Below are 11058 nucleotides of genomic sequence, written 5' to 3'. Positions count from 1 at the left end.
GTGGGTATATGATCTTTAGTGAACAATTTTTTGATTTGGAGAGAATTCCCAACCACTGGACGACTAAAACCAAGAAAGTTGGACTAATTGTCCCGAGCTGGTTTTGGCAGAGTCAAGTTTGTTGTTTTACTTTAATTTCTTATTAGGATATTATTTTCAACTAAATTAGGATTTTCTTATTTAACCCTAATTTAAGTAAGAATAAACTACTCTTTATATCTCACAGTTAAACATCTCTAAAGTAATCTTCTATAAAGAAATAAACTTTCTTAAAGTCATAAAATTTCTGGTCCCAACTTGAGACTAGTTATGTCTAGAAATAAACTTCACATTGTAATAAGTTATCATTTTTCTTGTTCTCATCTTAAGAAACACGCCTCCACATATTAATAATTGTCAATGAGGAGGTTGTGCGTGCATGCTGGGGCGATTTACGTGGAGGTTCTCATATCATGCACACTCTTTGAAAGGTTAAGCATGGGTTAGTGACATGGCAGAAAAAAGAGGGGTGTAATGAACAAAAGGTGATTTGCCGGTTGAAAGAAGAAATCCGTGATGCGTATCAACAACCGGTGTTTGATGGTAGCCGGATTTGAGGTTTGGAAGAAGAGCTTACTAAGGCATTGCGAAGGGAGGAAATTTTTTGACGCACGAAATCTCGAGTACAGTGGTTGAGAGATGTTGATAAGAACACTCAGTTTTTTCATGCTCAAACGTTGAAACGTTGTAGGAGGAATATGATTCGAGGACTAGAAGCGGATGATGGGACATGGTGTACGGATGTGAACCAAATCAATGGCATTGCCGTTGATTATTTTACTTCTCTATTCACCGTGGATCGACTTTCGCATTTTGGGGAAATTTTGCACTGTGTGCCGACTAGGGTGGGTGAGGTGGATAATATTATGTTGATTGCCCTAGTCAGCGGAGATTGAATCTGCTCTTTATCAGATTTATCCTACGAAATCACTAGGCCCAGACGGTTTTTTAATGCGGGCTTTTTCCATCATCACTGGTAGACAGTTGGTGGTGTGGTTCTTGGTATGGTCAAGTCTTTTTTTGTTTCAGGAAGAATGTTAGATGAAGTGAATCATACTAATATTATGCTTATCCCGAAAGTAGATAATCCCCGGAAAATGTCCCAATTTTGTCCAATTTCGCTTTGAAATGTGGTGTATAAAATAATTTCTAAAGTTTTAACAAATAAATTGAAGAGAGTGCTTCCCAAAGTTATTAGTCAGAATCAATCAGCATTTGTGGCGGGTAGACAAATTTCTGATAATATTCTAGTCGTGCATGAACTTCTTCATTCTATGCAACATGGGACTGAGGTAGGTGTTGACTATTTGGCAATGAAATTGGACATGGCAAAAGCTTATGATCGGGTTGAATTGGCTTTTTTGAATGCAGTGCTACTGAAGTTGGGTTTTGATGATACATTTTGCCAATGGGTGATGGCCTGTGTGAAAACGGTCTCTTATAGCGTGGTTGTCAATGGTGAGCCCATGGGTTATATTAAGCCTCGACGGGGAATTAGACAAGGCGATCCGCTGTCACTTTTTCTATTCCTTATTTGTGCAGAAGGGTTCTCTTCCTTGCTCCATAATGAAGAGAGGATGGGACGACTACGTGGTATATCTGTAAGTGTGGGGGCCGATCCTTTGTCTCATGTCTTATTTGCCGATGACTCAGTACTGTTTTGTTGAGCTACGGAGTGTGAGGCTCTTACGGTCAAGATGCTGCTCCAACAATATGCGATGGGGTCAGGACAATTCATTAATATGAATAAAAGCTCAGTGCATTTTAGCATGGGATGTTCGAAGAGATTGAAAGATCAATTATCACAGTTTTTGGGGATTAAGCGCCGGGAAGGTTTTGGGAAGTATTTGGGGATTCAAGCAGACTTTGGAGCATCGAAGAAAAAAATGTTCGAAGAAGTACGAAATAGATTGGATGAGCGAATCAATGGCTGGGCAGAACAATTTTTGTCGGTGGCTAGGAAAGAGATTATGATTAAAAGTGTTACGGCTGCTCTGCCAATATATACTATGTCATGTTTTCAATTACCTATCCAATTAGCAAAGGAAATTGAACAAATTATTGCAAGATCTTGGTGGAGGGACTAGAGGACAAGAAAGGGTATCCATTGGATGGCTTGGAATAAAGTTGCAAAAAAGAAGGTGTTTGGTGGTCTTGGGTTTAAGGAGATTATTGATTTCAATTTAGCTATGTTAGCTAAGGTGGGGTGGCGGCTCATATGTAATCCTGACTCAATTTTGGCTCGAGTACTTCAAGCTAAATATTTTCCTTCTTCGTCATTTATGGATGCACCAGTAGGGAGAGGTACATCTTGGGGTTGGAAAGGGCTTTTACAAGGAAGGAAAGTTTTGAAGGCGGGTGTACGATGGAGGGTGGGGGATGGAAGGTGTATTCAAATTGGAAAAGACCCGTGGTTGCCTATACCAAGGACTTTTCGTTCCATCTCACGTCATGAGGAGATGCCCACTCTTGTTGCCGATTTAGTGGACACTGGGGGTCAGTGGAAGCGGGAGGTGGCTGAGTTATGTTTCAATGAAGTTGAAGCTCGGACAATTTTATGTATGCCACTTAGTCGGTTTGGATGACCGGATCGATTGGTGTGGCATTATACAAGAAATGAAGTATATTCGGTGAAGTCTGGGTATATGGTGGTGCAAGAAATGAATAGGAACGATGAGCTAGGACGAAAAGGTGTTGCTCAATCGAGCATGGCTGATGATAGGGATGTGGTTTGGAGGGCATTTGGAGATTGCAGGTTCTACCCAAATTATGCCATTTTATTTGGAAGGGATGTAGGAACATTTTGACAGTGTGTATGAACTTACAACGACGGGGGATTCGATTGGAGAATACTTGTCCCTTTTGTGAAGATGAGGTGGAAACACAGGTACACATTTTTTTTCGATGCCCCTTTGCCCGTGCCTTTTGGTTTGGCTCCCCGCTTCAATTAGATGTAACTATGGTGGTAGGGGGTGATTTTTTTGAATGTTGGAAGTGGTTATGTGCAAAATATAGGATAGACGGTGTGGCTTGTGACCTGTTGCGTTGGGTGGTGATTGGTCTATGGAGGATATGGAAATTTCGAAACAGCTTGGTGTTGAAAAGGTTGCAATTGACCCCTTAGTTGCCATACAACTACTTAAACAACAATAGGGGGAGTTGAAGTTATGTGATGAATCACAAGTGCAGCAATTGACCCGTGGGCAGCAAGTGAGAAGAGAGGGCTCTCATGGGTGGATCAAGCCACCTTTTAGCACTTTTAAAATCAATTGTGATGGTACTTGGTGTAGTCAGACGGGTATAGGTGGTGTTGGGTGGGTGGCTAGGGATTTTGTGGGCATTTTCAATGGTGTTGGTGGTATTGGAGCGTTTCCTTGTGTCTCAAGTCTTATGGCGGAAGCGGAAGCAATGCGGGTGGCTCTAGTGGCTTGTGTGGACTGAGGCTTTACCTCTATACAATTGGAGACTGATTCCCAAGTTCTTGTTGATATGATTCATGGTTGCATACAACCAGAGGCGGTTTTGGATGGTATCTTGTGGGATATAAGTTCTTTAAAGCAACAGTTTGAATCTAGTGAGTTTCTGTATGCTCTTCGTGTCTGTAATCAGGCTATGCATTTGGTGGCATCTTATGTCGTGCATATGGGGGTAGTCATTATTGGGATGGTTTTGAACCAGAGTGGTTGTTTAACACTTTGGCATCTGATGTAAACATTTCGATTCGTATTTAATATTACTACAACTTTCGGAAAAAAAAAATGAGTACAAAAAATATGCAATATAACAAAAAAAACTTTAAGATGAAATAAAATATTTTTCTAAAGTTTGGGACAATGCTTTAGTTTTTAGAATTGATGTCACGTCTACGAGCTTGCAAATACATTACATATGTGAAAGAAATAAAATACTTGGTGCCTAGAGAATTCTTAGAATATACAACATTCATTAAGGATAAATAAGTCAATAAGCAATATTTTGTTTTTAACTACACCTCTATTAATTAGTAATAACCTCTCTAAGGTTATAATATTGATTTGGTCCCAAGTTTATGACTTTACAGAGATTTTATACTATGGATCTAGATTTTGCTATAATCTCTAGATCGTTTTTATTGTTGAATAATTCTCTTCCATCCTGTTACTCTTGCCGCTCATCCAGCCTCTTCAAATTAGACAATCACTGATCATTTTGTAATTGGTTCCAATGTAGGCGAGCCCCTCTAAATAAATCATCCCCAGTACTTGCACCGATCAAAAGCAAAAACTAATAATAGATCGCTTTATATTTCTGCAAACTCTATTAGCTTCGGTGAAAGCCATCAAAGTCATTATTTGCATTCCACTAAAAAAGTATGGCTGAGCTTCTCAGCTTTGTTCTTAAGCTCTTGCTTCACGTCATCGATTTTGAACTAGAATTCAATATACCGAAGAGAATATATATAATATGAAGAAAATCTAATGAAAATAGTTTGAAAATTTTGAGTTTTAATCAAAATGATAAAAAAGTGTTGTAAGTGAATAGTACCAGAAGTGACTTTTTAGAGTAAAAATATCATTTTCGTTAAAAGTGAATAGTACCGAAAGTGTTTTGTTATAACTCCTTGTAATAGTGCAGACTGCAGACATTACAAAAAAAAAATTGCTCAGTATTTTGGCAACATATAACTTCACAAATATGTGTGTGTGTGTGTATTAACTCACACAAGTGCTAGGATTAAGGGCTGATTTGATATTATTGTGCTTTGAAAAAAAGCTGCTTCTGCTGTGCTATGATAATAAGCAGTTGTGAAATAAAGTAGCAGAGTGTTTGGTAAACTTTTTTGTAAAAGTGCTTTTGAAAAAAAAAAAAAAACAGTATTATAATGTTTGGTAAACTTTTATGTAAAACAGATGTGAAAAAAACCAGTTTTTCAAAGTTAGGTTTTGCAGCTTTTTGTTTTTGACTTTTTTTTCACCCAAAACTGTGAAAAAAAGCTGAAGCTGAATGCTTACCAAACACAAAAACATGCTTACCAAACACAAAAATAGCTCCCATTTTTTTTTATACCAATTTTTTTTCAGAATCAGCTTAGTACCAAACCAGGCCTAAGTGTATTATGAGCTAGCTACAAGTTCAGAACCCATTAGGCTTTCTTTTACTTTACACATTAATTCTGTTTTGTGAAGCACTAATTGGACAGTTGGGTCCAAATTAATACGTACCCAATTACGCGTACCAATTAGCAATTCAAACTAGCTATCAAAGATTGCATCCTAGCAATGAACTCGTTACATGTGAAAGTTTTTCTTCATAAACGAGTATTCAAGAAAAACAACAAAACTAGTACAGGGTACATGAAAAACAATGACCAATGAACAATCGTGCATGTAAATTATCAAATTTATGAAAAACAACAAACATGTTGTAGTGCAGGCCTGTCATGAACACTGCATATAAGGACGATGAGTCTTTTTTATTATTGAATAAGAACAACGGCTTGGATCATATGCCATCAAATTAGTTATCAAATTACACAACAATATGAACTATTAAAATATTCTTACAGGTCCATATCAAAACATTTTTCAATGCACGAAGCACTACTAAGTATAATTGCTTGGGTGACGAAGGGACATCCGTTGCGCAAAGGCGAATATAGTCGCCGGAAACATTGGACGGCAAAGTAGATGTCGTGTGAATTCTGTCGCACAAAGCTTGTGACATCAGACATTGCGCGACGAAGGAAGTTTCTTTGTTGCGCGAATTGAATGTTGCTCGACGGATTAGGTGGTCGTTGCGCAAAACTAAGAGCGACGAATGGTTGTTCGTTGTGTGTGATACTCCAAGCGACAAAACTTTGGTTCGACCCCCATACCCTTGCACGATGAACATAAGGCTGTCGTAGGTAGAAATTTTGATAATATTGTTTTATATATAAATTAATTTAATGAAATTAAGAACAAGAAATGTAAAGAAGAATATTGAATTAAAAAATTATTGAAAATGTACATACAATGGAAAGAAATATTTTAAAATTTGAAAACAATTAAAAAAAAAAAGAACATGTAGTCTTCCATGTCACAATCGTCTGCTGGTGGTGTTGATGCTGCGTTGGGGGGCTGGGAGGTTGTAGTTGCTGTGACGGGGGGCCGGGAGGTCGTTGCTAGAGGTGGTTCAATGTTGGGGAACCGAATGGCAGAGATTTGAAGGGCGAGACGAATTTGGTTCATTAAACTGCTTTGGGCCACAAGTTGAGACTGCTGGGTGGCAATTTGCTCATTTAGGTCCGCCACTTCAGATGTTAACGATTCGACCTCTTTTGTTCTCTGATTGGAGGATGAGGCAGACGGGTCTCGAAGGCGGGCTTTCCCAAGCCTCGGTGAACATTCTCATGCCTACGACCAAGGGTCTGATCGAGTGTGGCCATCATGATCTGAAAACCGGCATCCTCAAGGGGAAACACCTCCTCAAACGGGGTATCTGGGAGAAGCTAGGAAGCCACCTCCTCCAGAACGGTCTGGCCCTTCTCCACCATAGTGGACTAGAAAAATGAAATAAATAAATTAGTTTTAATATACATGTAATTAATATTAATACTAATTGAATATTAAAACAATTAGAATAACTTACATGAAGATGCTCCGTTAGCTCATCCCTAGGCCGAACGTACACCTTATTGAACATATCAATCTCAGGAAATTTTGACCCCCTTGAAAAAGAAAACTATTATAACATCGGTAACCAATTGTGTAATAGAGAGTAAAAAGAATGAAAACTTAAAATAAATATACGGTTACCTTACGTCACTCCTCCAACCTATAAGAGAAACATTGTAAGCTGGAGTGGTGAAGAAGTTTCTTCTTCGACCGATTGATCGAGTTTGCCTTCACTTTTTTTTGTTGAATTAAAAAAACGTATTAGTTTAGATATTTATAACAAATTAATGAAAAAATTAACATATTATTTAAAAATATAGAAATTATGATTAAATATTATTGAAATATATATTATACTTACGAGGTATTTTTCGTCTTGAAAATGGCCGCAGAGTTACTCCCATTCATCCCGACGGTCTACCAACTCTATAGGGCACCCAACTGCTAGAGCGACCTTCAGAGTGTCATATTTCTCATAATACTTGTGGAGGTCGCTCTTCCATTGAGTGAACCTACCGGTGCAAAAGTTGTTGATGTACTGGTTTTGATTGGAATCGAGGTTGGTGAGCTCATAGTGATGTTGTAAAACTCAACAAATAAATAATAGTTAAAATTTATAATAATTTGTATACTTTAATAAAAATTTAGTATTTGAGGTTGAAAATACTTACCAATAATTCATGAAGAATGACTTCCTTGACTTTAAGTGGGACAACTTTCCAAGACTCCCACAAGAGGGGCAATGATTCCTAATAACTGAGCCAATGTTGCTGGCCAAAGCATTGTGTTGCTATTTTGTTGCAACCACACGATGTCAAGGATCCCACGTAATGGTGATCTTCTCGGTTATGGTGTGAGTGGTCTGTGACGTCTTCAGAAGTCTGCATGGGCCCCTGTTTTTTTATTTTTTTGAACTACCAAATAAACAAAGTAAACATTAGACGAATTATATTTTCTACCGACCCTAAAATTATAACATTTCCTAAAACCTGCAGACAATATAACAACAACAACACATCTACCTAACAATTCAAACTGTTTATACCAATTGGGGACTTTGAAACAAAATTTACAACTTGTTCAAGTGTTTTCACTTCTAATTGCATATTTGGCCATGAATCTATGAAGAAACTACACACATATTGGATTGCACATGTAATTATGTAAGTTGTGAACAATATCGATGTGAGTAGTATCGTCTCTTTGAAAATTTAACACACCATACTCGTAACTTGACAAATGTACTAAAGATTTTCACTGACGAGAAAATAAAAGAATAAGAAAGATAACTTTTTAAGAATGTAACTAAAGAATTTATCAACCAACTTTTCCTAAAGAAGATTAGGGATCTTCTTTTGTCATCCACTAACATATTTCAGTATCCTCCTTGACAGTATGTTGCAACTAATGGCTTTTTATGAACCTACCTGAAAAACCAAATAATCTAAAAGTTTGATTTTCACAACAACCAAAAAAAGTTCAAAATTTCAATTATACTATGAGAAAGATGCATTACCTGTCTGGGACCCCTCTCCATGGACAGAGAAAGCCTCACCAAACTACTCAGCCTCCTTAGAACTCCGAGGCTATCGATGTGTCCGCCAGGTGCTTAGTATATAGGATGCGTCACCGAAGAGGTCGATGACGTAGAAGCCGTAGGCATCGTTGGCTCCAAAGGCGTGATCGTAGGGACATCCGTCGTGCCCATATTAGGTGGGGACGGGGCAACAACACTACCTGTTGGAGAAGGTGTCTAACTGACCCTACGAGCTGCCCGACGGTTTGAAATTAAGTTCGACATCTACAAAAATAATTAATAAAAAAGTTACATTCCACTACTTTAATCTGGTTTGGATATACTAAAAAATATCCCAACCTTGAAGCAAAATAAGATATATTTTTAATTTCATTAATACCATTAAAGAAGGAATCGAATTATCAAATTACCCATACAAGCGCAAAATATATATTCATGCACAATAGGAACATCTATAGTATCCCACATGCCTATATGTATAACCTATTTACATGTCTTATGCAGACCTATATGATAAACATGAAAAAGAAAAGTTAAAAGGACAAAATAGTTTGCAAGACAATGCAACTTGCAAGGAATTGCAAGTACTTATTTTTGCTGAAGGTAAGGATGAATGTGTGTGTGTGTGTGTGTGTACTTATGTGTCATATTCATGACTTGGACAAAGGGAGAGGTGGATAGCCCACATCTCCACATATGAATAAAGTTTTGTTCAACAGTTGTAGACAAAGTTCGACAAAGAAGAAAAAAACAATAATGAATTTGTTTAGATATCATCTTATTATATGCATGTCATTTCACATATATAAGGTGAATGAAAGCATGAGATAGGAATAAAAAAGACTATTTCAATGAACAAGTTTATTCATAAAAACAAACAAACAAACAAATTGACCCATCTACAATGACATATATGATGCAACAAATATATTGAAGGGAAATTGAACGATAACCTCAAGGTAGAATCCATTAGCAAACCCTAGAATCCACTAAGAATAATTGAGAGAAAACTCACGTTTATAATGAAAAAAATTCAAAAGGTAACAATTCCAACACCACAAAATTGTATTTATATGTGCATAATACAAAATCAAACCCTAGAAGGTCTTAACGATCAAATAGGAAATAAATAAATAACATCGTAAACAAAGTTCCAAATACATTCCTAAGTTACAAAACTTGTACAAATTATGAATGGAAGATAGTTACAAAACTTGAACAAACTGACAGCAACTGGTACCATGATAGGTGTAGCAGTTGCATCCCTAACATGTGTAATGTAAATGTGAATGAGGCTAGAATGTGTGACATAGGTGCATCCAATGATCTTACATTTCCAATACAACAAAAACTTGAATGGTATCTCACCAAATTAACAATACACTGGGAAAGGGGTAGGGAAATATTGTTGAGCCCTTACTGTGCATGATCTCCGAGATCTTAGGAAAAACGAAACACAAATGATTCGCACGTTTGCTAAAACATGTTTTCTAGTAGTGCTGTAACATTTATTTGTTTTGTTTCTTATTACCACTTGAATCCTTTTAGAACCATAGACTAACTTGGTTCATAGGTTCCTATACTTGCCAAAATTAGCACCACCAATGGGAGAGGTAAGTTTAAGTTCAACCAACTTAACAAGACACTGCATAGAATCGAACAAATGGGAGCTGAAAGCTCGGCCTAGTATTGTTTCAAGAACACGACAACTATCTTTCTCCCTGAACTTACAAAGGTCATCAAATTATCACAAAGGAAACCAAAATGATTCAAAGTTCATAGAACCAGTTGAAACCTGTCAGAGGAGGCAAGTCTTCAGATGAACCTTTAACTTTCCACGATGACTATGCGTTTTTCTTTACTGCACTAACGTATTCTCAACTTTTTCATCATGAAATAGCTTTTAACAAGAACCTATTGGGCCAATTTTGTATCCTTATGATTTAGTTTGTTAAGTTTACTAGATTACTGAGTTTGGACACTTGTTACACGTTTGAAACCTCACAAACGCAAATCTGGAAAAAAGGAGAGACTAAACAATTTTGGAAGCCAAACAAATCTCTATCCAAAATTATATACTAGCTTTTATGTCCTGCAGTTTTATAATCTAAATTATACCAAGTCATTTGTTTGAGAGGACACTATCATCTAAAATAGCAGATAACTGACTATACTGATGCCTATATTAAGAGCGGAAATTGATAAGTTTTAATTCATAATGATACTTTAATTACTTTCTATTTATTCTAAATAAGGGGAATGACATGAATGCCATTTAAAAGTTTGAATGATATATCTCACCAAATTAACAAAAAATTGAATGATATATCTCTTCGATCCTTGAATTGAAAGGGGTAGGGAAATATTGTTGTGTTCTCCTAAGCTATCAAAAACAAAAGTATTTGTTTGAGGTTTTGATCCCCTTTCTCGGATAAGTTACAAGGTTCTCATAATGTGAATGCTCGCCCTATTGAGAGCAAGAGTTCCATTCCGTTTTCAAGAGAAACGAAGGTCCAAATTTCATCTAAATTCGAAAACCCTAACCCAAGATTCCCAATTCGAACCCTAAATCCCTAACCCAGGATTCCCAATTTCAACCCTAAATCCCTAAATGTTGTAATTAAAACAATTCAACAGAAAAAAAAAATGAGAAAATTGCACTAATAAATAATTGAATTAAGGGAGAGTGAATTAAAGGATATTGGGTGCTTATCTAGTAATGTTGCAAACGGCGAGGATAAGGTGTGGCGTCAGAGTGCGGCGGATGTGAGAGGGAGAGTGACAGAGAAACAGAGAGAGAGAGAGCGAGAGATGGAGAAAGGGAGAGACTGAGATAGTGAATGATGA

Source organism: Pyrus communis, chromosome 15 (assembly GCF_963583255.1).
Source record: "Pyrus communis chromosome 15, drPyrComm1.1, whole genome shotgun sequence".
In the NCBI taxonomy this organism is placed as follows: Eukaryota; Viridiplantae; Streptophyta; class Magnoliopsida; order Rosales; family Rosaceae; genus Pyrus; species Pyrus communis.
The sequence above is the reverse complement of the archived record's forward strand: the minus strand, read 5'-3'. Positions refer to the sequence as shown.